The sequence below is a fragment of the Anopheles moucheti genome, chromosome 2 (genome assembly GCF_943734755.1).
Source record: "Anopheles moucheti chromosome 2, idAnoMoucSN_F20_07, whole genome shotgun sequence".
NCBI classification, from domain to species: Eukaryota; Metazoa; Arthropoda; class Insecta; order Diptera; family Culicidae; genus Anopheles; species Anopheles moucheti.
The window spans coordinates 98,970,127-98,984,052 of NC_069140.1; the positions used below are offsets into that span (position 1 = coordinate 98,970,127).

The 13,926-nt window shown below is 43.2% G+C and overlaps 1 protein-coding gene across 1 annotated transcript in view; it reads right to left on the bottom strand.

Annotated features, from left to right (window-relative positions):
* LOC128298860 (uncharacterized) overlaps positions 1-13,926 on the bottom strand; it is a 121,027-nt gene that overhangs the window by 104,965 nt on the left and 2,136 nt on the right. The gene's annotated exons all lie outside the window — the stretch shown is intronic.

Genomic DNA, 13,926 nt, shown 5'->3' on the forward strand with positions numbered 1-13,926 from the left:
GATACTTCCTTCAGCGACAGCGTCCCTCCAATTCTTACTTGTTGCATACTGACCAACCGGTTCCATCGAGAACGGAACAAAAAACATGGAATGAGGTGTGGAGTTGCTGGAGTGGTTTGAGCTTGGTAAATATCATAACAATTTGCGATTTTTTTTTACGATAGCCTCGCTGAGGGCCTGTGTCCAGCAGCGACAACAACAACTACTGCATGGGCACGTCTGTCGCCCTCTGTGATCGTAGCTTCGCACTTCCGACTGGCCCGCGCCGAAACCGTGCTGGGAGAAGTTTGTTTATCGATTAGGGAAAGGGAGTTGTTTTTAGCGCCTCCAATTCCCTATCCACACACACAATTGAAGCCGAAAAGGGGTGTACCGTGTGTCAACAGAAAAGACCGAGGCTTTAAAGACTGGCCCGTTCAGCAAAAAAAAAAACGGCAACAACAGCTAAACACACTCAAAATATTAAAATAAACCAGGAAGCAACCGATAACGCGCCTAACGTCGTGTAACGCCGGTCGGCGGAGTTTACTTTTTCATCGCCGCCGGGTTGTTGATAGTCGAAAATTGCGCAGTTGTGTCGCGTGTGGACGCGCGATGGACGCGTGTTTGGGATTTCGCCTTGAAGCAATCGCTTCATTTCAGCAACACCACACCCGTGACAACATTTGGGGGGTGTATGAAAAAATAATGTAAAAGAAGAACTATTGAAAATAATTTAATAATAAATACTCGAAATATTAAATGTGGGAATGAGTGATTCCTGATACTGGTTTAGGACCTTCACCAAAGGAGAAGAGCAAAGATCTCCATCAAACCATTTTTCTTCATTACCTTCCAATACCTCCACTTCCCGAAACGTGCAAAATGAGCCTCCAAAAATCATTCAAAACAAATTATTCTTCATTTCCTGCCGAATTATCCTTCGCACGGTGGGTTTAGTATCAGGTCATACCGAAAGCATTGCTAATTACTGTCAAGCGCTTAAGTACAAGCGAACCCACATAAAATCGAACGATCGCTCACAAAAGACTGCACCCAAATTGTTTTACGATCCACATCCAAAGTTCATTAAAATCATCCAGCCATTTCCACCATCGTATCGCGGATGATGATGAACCGTTCCGCGTTTTGGCAAGAATGTAATGTCTTCTCGCCGGAATGTTTATTTCTCGGAAACATCGGCGACATTTTGCGTAAATGACAAAATGTTTACACTCCGATGGATTTTAAGACGGCAGCTCGTAAAACCTGCTGCTCCTGGAATTACACCCATGCACCCCCCCATCTCACTGTCAACTGTCAATTCCACAACGTCATTAGTTTTTGCCCACATTCCCCTCCCAAAAGGGAATCGGTAAAATCCCTTCGCACAAATCTAGCAACCGCTGGCTTTCCAAGTTTGGCAAACTTCAATTTAAACGCGCTTCTGCTCGCTGTCAAAACCCTCCAAAGCTTTCGTTTCGTTCTCATCCGGAATTCATCGGTTTTTGCGGCAGATTATCGGCTTGGCGCGAGAATAACCGGTACCAGCCGCACACTCACGGTAAGTCTAAGCGGGACTCGCGCAGCAGTACAGTAAAATTATCGCAAGAATGAGATTAATAATTTAACTTTATTAGCAACTGGAGTGCCGTTTTTCGATTCCCGCGACGTCCCACCCGGCGAGCCACTCCAGAACACACACACACGCTGTCGCGGGGTGTCAGTGCGGTCGGTTCGGTAAAGAAGTCACAGAAGTAATAACGACACCGGTGAACCGGTACGGTACGCTCCACGCTCCCAGGAATGTCCTTCGGGTGAAGTGGAACCGAAGCCACCGAAAATCCGGACCCCCTTTATTATATTTCCCAGCCCACCTAGGCGGGATGAATGTTTCAGCAGGTTTTCTGTGCGGTGTCAATAGTTAATGCCAGCCACCAGATCGTCCCTTGTGTGCGTAAAGTTTGCATTTTGTCAGCCGACACACGGCGAAGCTTCAAATACGCCCTAATATAGAGCCGAGCGCTAATGAAGTGAAAACTACCACGGGCAGACGGGTTGACTTTTCCCAAGTTCCACGAGTACAGCTTCCGTGTTCCGAGGTTCCAGCACCATTCTTGCACGGCTATCCCGACGGTGTTCACAACCTGTTTGCGTAATTTATGTAGCATTCCGGTTTAACGTAATCGCTGTGCCGCTGTACAGGTTCGAACGAACGCTTTCGATTTGCGTTTCGATTGAAGCGATGTGCGTCATGGAGACATTTCTTTTCTACGTTGCCATGTTTGTGCGATATCAGCAGAAAAGGTGACATTAATCTTCCGCGGGGCCCGCGAGCTAATCGTCCACGGAGACACTCAAGTTGCACACATTAGATGGTCCCGCGTGTGATTAGTGAACATGATTTGCTGCTATCGGTTGTAAATGTCGCATTTTAATTCGTTTATTTCGCTTTCCTTCAGTGAATTTGTCGATTTAACAACCAGATTGGATCGTGCAAAGGGGAAACATTTGTAAAATTAGATACCGCATTAAAGATAGCAGGGGTTTTCCTCATTCCTAATTTGTAGTTCTGTACGAAATCTATGCATTTTTGTCTACCCTTGGACCTGGTTGGCTATAGTTTAATATTGGGTTCTGGTTAGCTACTGGTTTGTTTATGTTAACTTAGAAGAATTACTTCTGAACATTAGATTTCTTTTACTGCAAATTTATGAGAATTGATAGCCTCCATCTGATGGATTGTTCGAATTCATCTCATGTTTCTGGACGAGCCGGAAAAGGTCATCCCACCCTAGTGAGAAGACCCTGTGGTCTATCATGTCACGCATTCTAATCGAAATTGGAGGTCTTTTTTCTTGTCACAGAGGCCCGTTCGCATGGAGGAATCACCACAGCCAAAAAAACTCCTCAAGCCTCAGAACCTATGCCGGATGGTCCGTTAGGACATTTACGTCAGCCACGAAATCGGAGGTCTCAAGGCTTTCTGGTTGATAAAATTAGGGAAATATTGCGTAAAGTTGTTTAAAAAACAACAAACATTGATATTATTGGAAAGTCAAAAAAGGAAAATTAATTATCAAAAAAATCAATTTCCTCTTCAGTTTAATTGTCTATTCGTATTAGTGTTGGGCGGATCGGATCGGATCGGATTCTGGGATTGGATCCTTCATTGGATCAATCCGGATTCGATCCTAAATCCAGGATCCTCTGGATTGGAATCCCAAACAATCCTTTTCGATCCGGATCTGTTATGACGGGAATCCGGGATCGAAATCCAAAACAAGAGTCCAGATCCCGGATCCGGATCTGTCATGATTGGAATGTGGGATTGTGGTAGGGATTGTTTTCGGATGCGGATATTTTGTGATTAATTGCCTTTTTATTCTGTTCTATGTGAACGTATTTTCTCTAAGGCAGGACAAATTTACACGGACAGAAGAAATAGGCTGCTCCCAAAAAAAACTCAATGAAATATTATTTCTAAAGCATAATTTAAGCGAGAAAGACATAAAAATAATTGGATATTTTTTTTTGTTGGATTTGGATTTCTATAGCTTTGGTTTGTACTTTTTTAAATTTTTGCATTTGGTTTAAAACATATCAATAAAAAAATATCATATAATATATTTGGTGATCTTGATTTCTTGGTGGGTGTGATTCATTCAAATTGAACCCATTTTTTTAATTAAAGAAAAAAATATCGTATTAGCATATCCACTATGCGTTTTCTCTGTTCACAAAGCAAAGAGTTTTTTTGTGGTCATAAAAAAATCTAGTAGGATTCGGATCGGATTCGGAGGATCGATCAAAAGGCGGATCCGGATCGGTCGGATCGAATCCCACATGGGAGCGATTTTTCCCATCACTAATTCGTATAGTTAATAGTGCAAGGACTCACAAACAATATCAAAATAATATTGGAAACACACTAAATCATGTACATTCCATCAAACAACTCAATACTTTCTACTAGCTTCTACCAGCAAGAGGAGCTAATGGAAAAACATCCCAAAAAACATACTTTTCTGTGAAATATATCTCCCCCCCCCCCCCCTCCCCCCACTCAGAAAGCTTACTGCTCCACACTGCTCCCTTCAAAAAGAAAACCTCCCCCAGAAAGCAAGGGGTGAGAGCCAATTTAATTAAATGGAATTGATTTTAAGTAATAGGATAAATGGAGGATTATGTAGACACTTTATGGCATCACAAATTCGTGTTCGGGCACCGTTCGAGATGTGAGTGTTTTTCCGCGTTGGAAATATTCCTTCTGTGCACCAAGGCCCGGGCCACTGTTTTTTTTTTCTTTTCCTGCGGATGGGTTAAAGCGAATCTTCCCACTTCCCTGAAGCCTTAAGGAAGGGTGTTTGGTGAAACATACGCTCCGGGCTCCGGGCTGGACGAAGAGAAAAACACCCGTCAGCTAATAGCGTGCTGGCGATGTGTTCGATTGCTGCCGGGCGGATTATCGTTAGGCTTTTCCTTTCCTTTCCGCACGATAAGCCCCTTAACCAACACTCACCAACGGTGATGAGGGGCTCTCCAGTATCCGGCAGTAAGTATCGTCCGTAGGGGACAATATTTCGTCGACATTCGATACATGGTTCGCTCTAGGGATGACACTCCCCGTCGGTCCAGCCTCCACTCGAGCGAGATAACCTCACTTAACCGGCGGACCATAAATACGGCCAATGCCGGGGCACGGGCAAGCTGATATATCAGCTTTCCAAGGGCAATTTCATTAAATTTGAGAGAAAATATGAAACCCATAAGTAATGGAAGCTGCGCAATCGACCAGTTCTTTCCTTCACGGGAAACGCATTGGGGGCATTGCGGCATTGAAGGACACCCGAGCGGCGAGTGTCTTAACGCTACACAAACTGAAGCCAAAAAATGGGTTATTCGCCCAACGATGGAGACAATCTTAGCATTTCTTACTTGCGACATTGAGCGCCAATCGGGGGAAAAAAGGGTACACCAAGTGCTCCAACCATTTGGCGAGTGGTTTTTGGAAATAAATTTGAAATATCATTAAGCGAATTGGAATAGAAATGTTGAGCGCTTCATTCGGAGTTCATTTCCAATCAACTGTCTTCAAGAGTTCAAGCCGTGTTCATCTGTCTGCTTTCTCGTTGAGCAAACGTTGAGGTACATTTGTTCCAGTTTTCTAACCTTAAGCTGAAAAACAGGAGGGAAAAAACAAAAAAAAACATGTATGAGAAGCACGGAACAAAGGAGACGAAACAGCAACTACTGCACTAAAGAAAAAGTGGCCCATCAACGCAGAATCATATCGCAATAAATCAGATTTAATATTTTATGAAAACGACATGTGCCACCGGTTGGCGCTCTCACCACTCCCGAACACGCTTGGTGGAAAACAGAAAGTCACTGTCCTCCTGGTGTCTTCCACCAGCCCCAGCACCCACCCGACAAAAGGAGTGAACCGGTGGGGGGTGGATTGATGTAATAACGTTGGAATTTATGAGCGCTAAAGATGGTTTTGATAAGCGTTTCCGTTTAAGGTTGAAGGGTGTACTATCTGCTAGTGTGTGTTTTGCGTCCCGGTGGATTCTTCCCCTCTGCACGATGCTCTCTATTTGCCGTGGGTTCATTCACGTGATGTTAAAAATCATCAAAAACTGTAAGGACGACCGGTTTGGTTCGGTGGATATTCGTCGTACACATATATGCGATGGAAGGCGCTGGCTGCGCCGGGGAGCATTACCACACTGGATGCTGGTCGTGTTTGAAGCAGAAAACTTAACGATCGGTGCTGGAACTGGCAAACGGAAAACATTTGTAATCAGGGGAGGAAAACATCTCTGCAGTACTTTCTTTTCGCTGTGACGACGAGATGTTCAAGGAGCACTTGCTAGTTTATGCAATGTGAGATGTTTTTTGAGAAGGCTATATAATACAAAAATATTTCATTAACAGTAAAAAAGAAAAAAAAACTGCATGAGAAATGGAAAACACTACTCTTAAATTAATAAGGATTGATCCCCTCTTTGTATATGATCTTTAGGTATTTAATAAGAAGGAGTTGGGGAACCCAAAAGTGTCTTCTGGGATCTGAACTACAGCTCATCTACTAGCTTAGTTATTGAATACTAAGAGCATCTTAAGTCAATTAATTTCAGAATCAAAAAGCTTTCAATATCTGTAGCTCAATCAGCAACATAAACCTTGCATAATATAATTAGTCGAGAAAATTATGTGGAGAGTACTGTTCTTAACTAACATAAGTTATCTTTAAGCCATAATTCAAATGTATTTTAAACCAATTTCTTCCAATTTATCGGCACAACAACCTCAAGAGGTATGGGAGTGCCATTTTTAATTTTATTTACCCGTAGCTGGAAAGTCAGTCCTGCGAAAAAGGGGACTGGTCCAGATGAGATTTTGGTCCGATCCGTTCGTGTGAAGACCGGCCCCGCTACCATCATGCCACCAGGCCGCCCCGGAAACAATTTTCACAACAATCATATTCAAAACTTTTTGGACAATAATAAAGCATTATTTGCTGAGCGCTAAAGTTACCACAGTTTAATGTCGGAGAACTAAAGCTTCGTTACCGAAAATCTCGCACCAGAATAGTTAAAACTCCCCTCAAGTCTTAATAGCCCACCCTTAAACACAGCCATCCATACACACGCATAAGCGGAGACCGGATGACGGGAATGATGCTAAAAATATGAGCATTAAACATTATGGTTCATCAAATGAAAACGATTGCACTGCCAGGTTGGTCGGTCTGCTGCTGCTCTTATGCCACTGGATGTCCAAGAACGGAAAGAAAGAAGCATCCCCTGAGCATCGTGCGGCACGGGAGCTGCTCCGGGAGAAAAGGGATTGCCCCGCACACTATAACGATGGTTCGTACTTTATGTTCTTTTCCTGCCACACTGCAGCCCGAATCCATTCAGCAAAGATCCCCAACGGTGAAAGTGAGACGATTTCTGGCAGATTCCGGGTGCGTTTCGTTTTTATTTTTTTTGTTTGGCCCTTCCCACCCTCACAAACGGTACGGCAAAACATGGCGAACATACGGGAACGCTGGGATGAATGCGATAAATTTATCATTAAATGTATAGGAAATGGAAAACTGCTTTCCTTGCGTGTATCTGGCACCGTGCAGGCCGCCACACGGCATTGGCTGAATGTGGCACACCCGGGACAACCCGGGATTTTCCTCTCAATCAGATGTTCTCTGTTGCTCCACACAATCACTCTTCGATACAATCCATCGTGTGTACTTTCGGTTTGCTTTGCACGGATCGCAAGACGAATGCCAGCTGGCCCCGTGTTGCTTCGCTGTCATTGACGGGGGCCCGGTTGACGACGGGCAGACGACGCAGGACGACCCCATTAGTTGCAGGACATTAATTTCCTCCCGAAGCATTATTTATCAATAGGACGAACGGGAGCACCGGCAACACACCCGCAAACCAGCAAAGGGAAAGGTACAGCAGCCATGGCCAAAGGTGGGCCCCGCGGAAGGACTCTATTTTCGTTTCGCTTCTTACTTGCCTTCCTTGCGTGGCTAAAGTGTTGCATGAAGCTGGCATGAATGCTTAAAGCGGTCGAATGGAGTGTTTCCGTTTGAGTAGAAAAATCTACAAAACGTCCACAAATCTGCAAAAGTCCGTGTTGTTACCACAAATTATGAGAAAATTGATAAACTCTTGAAAAACATTTATGGGAACATTTTCAACTCGCTATTTCATTGTTTAGTTTATCTCTCAATGTGTTGTGATTTATATTGAATGGTTTTATTGTTGTAACATTTACTAATGTTTTGGCTAATTTTAATGTAATGCGTTGTTTTTGTTCGAAAAACAATGTTTTCCTGTTTGTTTATTAATATAATTAATATTATTTCATATATATTCACTCTTTTGCACTTATACTATTACTTCAAGATGTTAAAAACATGAAAATCATCATTTTTGTTGTCAATCTTCTTTCAATTTTGCGAAGAAAATGGAACTTTAATGATTTTATACATTTCCCCATTATAATTTCAGCTTGTTAAGCTACCGTGCTCCAGAAGGCTTTCGATTGGAAGCCATTTTTATTACAAAACAATTATTTTTCCCACAACACACGAAAATGAACCGGGACAACGGAAACAACAAAAAAGGATCCTGTAAAATCCACTCGAATTGAAAATGGAAGAAAGCCCACCATAATGTCAACCAGAGGACAGAGTAACGCCCGGAAAATCCCGTGCCCAAAAATCCCTTCCCGATGAAAACGAAAGCATCGTATGGATGGAACCTTTGGCCCCGCTGGTACCGCGGAACATGGTGATACACATTTCGCCTCAAATTTAGCAGTATCGTTTTCATTATATTTCACCACGAGGACAGAGAAATGTGGCATAAGCAGGCCCACTTTTACTACTACCCGTTTGGGGTGGTGAGGGGCCACAAAGGAAATACCCGAACCGAAGATAGGGCATAATGTGCAGGGATGATAACTGCTTTAAATTAAAGAGGCATCCAGAGACGAGACGGCTGCCGAACGGCAGGACTCAAGCAGAGGACGAATAACAAAAAAAAAACAGAATCAGGCAGAATGGCCGGGAAACGAATCGCATAAATTGTATTTTTATTTATTATTAAAAAGTCGTGCGCCTTCTTGGAGCATCCGTGTGCTCATATTTCATGCGGTTAATTCTGCTCGTGACAAGAAACCACCGAAAGGGAAGGGACGAAAGGTTGGGCCCATGGTTGGGCCGGGGACGGGAGCAATGTGACTGATGTGATAAAATTGTCTTTTTCTTCCTCTTTTTTTGCTTTTGGTTATCAAAATTGGCTTCCCGTTCATGGGTGTCTTCTGCAGCACAGCCAAGTGGGAAATGTATGCTTCATTACCGTGAGGCTGAAAGTTTTGTCGGGAGCGGGATTTGCAATTTTATTCACTGTGTCCTTTACGTACGTGTGTGTGTGGTCTCATTTGGCCATGTTTAAATGTTCACTCGAGATGAGTTTTACTTTGGCAAGGAGGGAAGAAAATTCGATTTTCTGTCCCCATAAAAGGTGTAATATAATTTATGTGTAGCATTGCTAACGATAACGATAATGCTGGTGTGTCTTTGTAAGGAAGCTACCTTACAAAGCGAGGAGGGATGTTTTTGGCAGGCGAAATTGCATGTATTGAGGATCGCGTCGTAATTCGCAAGAATTACCTCAGAGTATACACAAACAAGATTTTCGAAACTGACATTTTAAGCACATATTACATTGACTGAGCCATGTGCATAGAAATTCCCAGGAGTTCAAGAAGCTTTCACAAATTCTTGTTTATTTTCATAAAATTTTAAGAAACTGTATCAAACAATTAACAATTATCCAAAAGAGATAATAATGTCCGGCGAATTTATCAGTATTTTCGCAAGATATATACGCCGATCGATACTAAATAAACCGAAGATATATTATCTAACAGCTTTCAAACCTGCCCCACACCACGTTCTTACACAACACGGCACAACAACAATAGCAAAAAATCCTCCCGAGAAAAACTTTTCAAATTCAAAAACCTAATCCTTCGCCGAATCTACGACTTTGTTCGGCAGCAGGACGCCCGTGGAAAAGCCAAACTTGCGTTTTCCATTGCTTACGAAACTCGGTTCGGCCACGTGCTTCTTACGGTGGTTTGGTAGTACATTTGCCCACACGTAACCGAACACCGTGCACAAAACTCCCTTTCCGATTGTGAGTCATTTCCTGGAAGGACCCGGGGAATATTCCGTTTACCCGGTGAGTACAAACCACTGGCTAAAAGGTGTATTGGTGAAACCTTTCCATTCTTCTTTTCAGTATATTTTTGAAGAGTCATTTAGGCGGACGGTCAGTACACTCGCCGGGAATTTGCAGGCAAACACACCGATACTATAGGTGGCAGGTTTTTTGGTGGCAATGGCAGCAAAATGTGCCATATTCAGAAACACATTTTGATGAAGGTACAGAACCTGCTCAAACTGCTTAAGAATGAGAGCTTTACGTGAGTTTAAAGTTTGGAACAGTCTGTTGAATATGGTTTCAATCTAAAGTTTCCATTTTCATAATAAATATACATTTTTAACGTTTTGAATCAATATTTCATTGACTTTAAGCTTCAGCAGCTTCAATATGTATGCAAGGGCAAGGAATTTGGGAAAAGGAGGTGAAAATTTGCACTAAGTTCGACGACCATGCAAGGTAAATATTCTTGATCGAATTTAAAGTTAATAACTATACCATATAAATACAAATATTCTTTCATGCCTACTTCAATCACTGGTTTGTAGTCAAATCGAAAGCAAATAAAGAACACACATTTGTCATGGAGGCGCATGGTACTTTATGATTTTCCACATCACCTCTCAAAACATTGACCACCTTTTAACGGTTACAACCCACATTTCGTAACCACCGAACGATCGTTATCGAATGCAAAGTACAAACAAACCACCCTGCTACCCGGAAGCGAAACGTGAAACATCAACAACGAAGCACAAACAAACGCTTTTCCTTCGGAAAGCGATGCAACACTAGAAACATCTTACCAAAGACGTAAAAGCATAAGTTTGTTACCTTACCCCCCGCCGCTGCGGGAAAGGGTTTGTTCCACCTGGTTTTGTCCCCAGCAAATGTGACGAATGTGATGACCTTCGGGGTTGAAAGCGAAAACCGAAACACACAACGCAAACAACAGCAAAACACGGAAAAACAATAAACAGTACCGATGTCGGAAAATAATAATGCGACCAACAATCCATCGTTAACCCATTTCATGCTCTTTGTAACAGTTTTGTTTTTGCTGTAATGTTTTCTTTTCGGAACGCCCACTGAAAAGTGTCACTGGCGGAAAATAGAAAAGATACGTATAAATATAAATCCGTTTTAGCACAAAGCTGTTTGTTCGCTTTAGCTTCTCTTTGTATTGGGTAAAACGATTGGGCGATGTTTTTTTTTTCGGGTTCATATATTCTTCCCTCTTATTGTTGCGTGGAAAATGGGGGTGGATTCTATTTTCTTCCCTATTTGCCACCCTTCAACCCCGCAAACAGCGATTGACGTCAATGGGCAGAAACACACTTGGTTGCGAATGGCCGGAAAAACCTTTGCTAAAGTATATATAAATCCATGTTCCCGCATTTGACAAACCCCATTAACGAAGGGGATTCGTCAATGGCAATGGAAAACATAATTTTTATAATTTATTAATATTTTTTTATCATGTTTTCTACATCATGTAATTATACACGACCAAAAGGAGGTTGAATCCATGAAAACAATTCAAATAATTGATTATAAGAACGAAGAGAACTGAAAATCAGTTTATATTACACCAAAAAGTAGGATAAATCAAGAAAATGGAATAATTAAATGTGAAAATATCACACACAACCATAACAAAACAAAGAAGTGAGTGGAAAAACATTCTACTAATAATGTAAAACAATATAATTACACAATAAACAGGCAAAAACAACATTTCATGCCTTTACTAAACACCTACCCCCATTAAACCGCGGAAAACACATCACTCGAATGTTGTTTTCCACGCGCGCACACACACACACACATGCTGGGTGGGTGAAAAATTCCGGTCAACCCATCAAAGCAAACTTGCTGCCACGTCACATCAACTGTCACCTAAAGATGCGTTTGACAGACATGTGAAGCTGAAGAAGAAACGCAATAGGAAGGAACAGAAAGAAGCGCCAAACAAGCAACATTTCCACACACTTTTCACACCGTTTGCAGTCACGAACGGGTCTAGTTTTGTGTTCTTTTCTTCTTTCCTCGCCTTACGGGGGTGAAGTTCGATTGTTTTTCTCACCGTGCATTTGCTTCCCTCAAGAGTGCTTTAACCTCCTTCCGTACCGTTCACGGCGTGTTTTTTTTTTTGGTTTTCCTCAACGTGTACTATTTATTCTCTTGATGCAAAAAACACGACTCCCAGATGTCTTCCCATTCGCTTGTGCAGCATTCCTCTTCCTGCTCACACACACGGACGCAGGCGCTTGGTTTCCATCCCGCTCTGACGCACCAGGAACAAAAAGGAAAAAAAATGGTAAACTAAAAACATCACAAAAGTAGCTAGAACGAAAAAAAAACACCAAGCATTCCAACTTCAGCGAGCACAAAACTGCTCGATTCTAGCAGTTGGAGGAAATGGGGAGAAAAAACAGCAAAAGGGAAACCATCCGATTGTCCCCCAAAGGCCCGACACACTACATGCAACAAACACTCAGCTGATCGGGCTCCACTTTTCCTTTCGAAACAAGGGGAAAATCTGACTCGCCTGCCATCTCTCTCATGCCGCCTCACACACACCCATCGTTACCGGGTAACGCACTTTGCTCAGCTGTTCGCCGTGACGTTGACACATGGCTTCACTCTCGCTCGGGAAAATCGAACCATCGACTGCTTTACATAAGCGATGTTTGCGTGTATGTATCCAATCCCCTCGCATCCAATCCCTAAGGGACACACAAATGCCGGCTGCGTCCCGCTTTCACCAACACTACGACAAGCGGTTGCACTTTCCTTGCAGGGATGAGTTCAAAAGTCTCTGTTCCTACGCACACACTCACGCACGCATTCGGAAAACCAAGAGTGACGTGAAAGGCACACAAAGAAATCCACTGTCCATCAGGGACAAAAGGGGAGATTTAGCAAGAGATTGCGCAATAGAAGCGAATCCTGGAATGTGAACTCACCAACACATGCAACATACCAACGGAAACGAAATCGAAAACACCGAGCAACCCCATGTACCGGACGCACACTACTACCACAATGGCACAGCATATGACATACACGCGACGCAAAGGGGAGCAATTTTGACAAGCCGGCTATCGGTGTATTTGTGTGCACACGTTCCGAAAAAGCATGCGTACTGGAATTTTCTATCTCCGAACGGTCACGTACACCATCATTTCATGCGGCAACTTTTGGCAAATATTCGGCTACAGTTGGAGTTCCAAGAAAACGCAAAAGTATTATATTTTATGCAATTGTTGTAGTACAATACAAATACACCATATCACTACGGGATGTGCCGATAGGGTATCGGAAATTTACATCTAGTTGGGTTGAAATTCTTGTACATATTTACAACAAATGCTTGCATCCTTTCGTAACAAACCCGCTTTGCTTCCAGCGGCATTACGGACAGCAATGGATAGATGCGTATCATGAGAAAATCATAATCATTGTCCAATGCATCCCTCATGCCTGCTACGGACAGATTCGTTATCGGGATACGCTGGACCGACATGTTACGGGACGCGACAACTCGACTAGCCTGCTGCTGCAAATCCTCCTTGATGGCCTGCTTCATATATCCCATCATCTTTGGCTGGTTACCCACACCCGTTTGGTTTGGCTCCTTCATCAAAACCCTTTCGCTCGGTGTCAATTTCTTCGGCTGCTCGTGCCGTTGTTGACCATTACGGACCACCATCGAAGGTTTGGTGGACGTGCTAACCGGCTTCGGTTTATTCGGCATGCCAACCGCCAACGAGCGCGGCTTCTTCGGTGAGGATGGCGGTGAAACGGGTTCGAGTTTGATGAATGTGGCTTCAACAACGGGAGGCGGGCGTTTATTCACACGCATCCGCTTTTCCTCGATGGAACGAGCGAATGCCATCTGATCAAAGTGGACCCATTTTGATTTGAAGCTCCCCGACGGTTTTTCCTTCTCGAGGCGCAACTCGTAGCGATATTTAGTGCACAACCTGTTCCACTTCGAGACCATGACATGCGCTAAACGAAACGGGGTTTTCTGCGTGGTTAGCTCGAGTCGCGTTTCCATACTCTAAAATGTACAAGGTACATACCACTAACGCCGGTCACTGGGATCAATTTTTCCCATTCCGGCAGCAATCGCTCCATGGAGATGCGCTCCAGCAGGCTAGGATGTTGCTTTACCAGCTCAATAAAA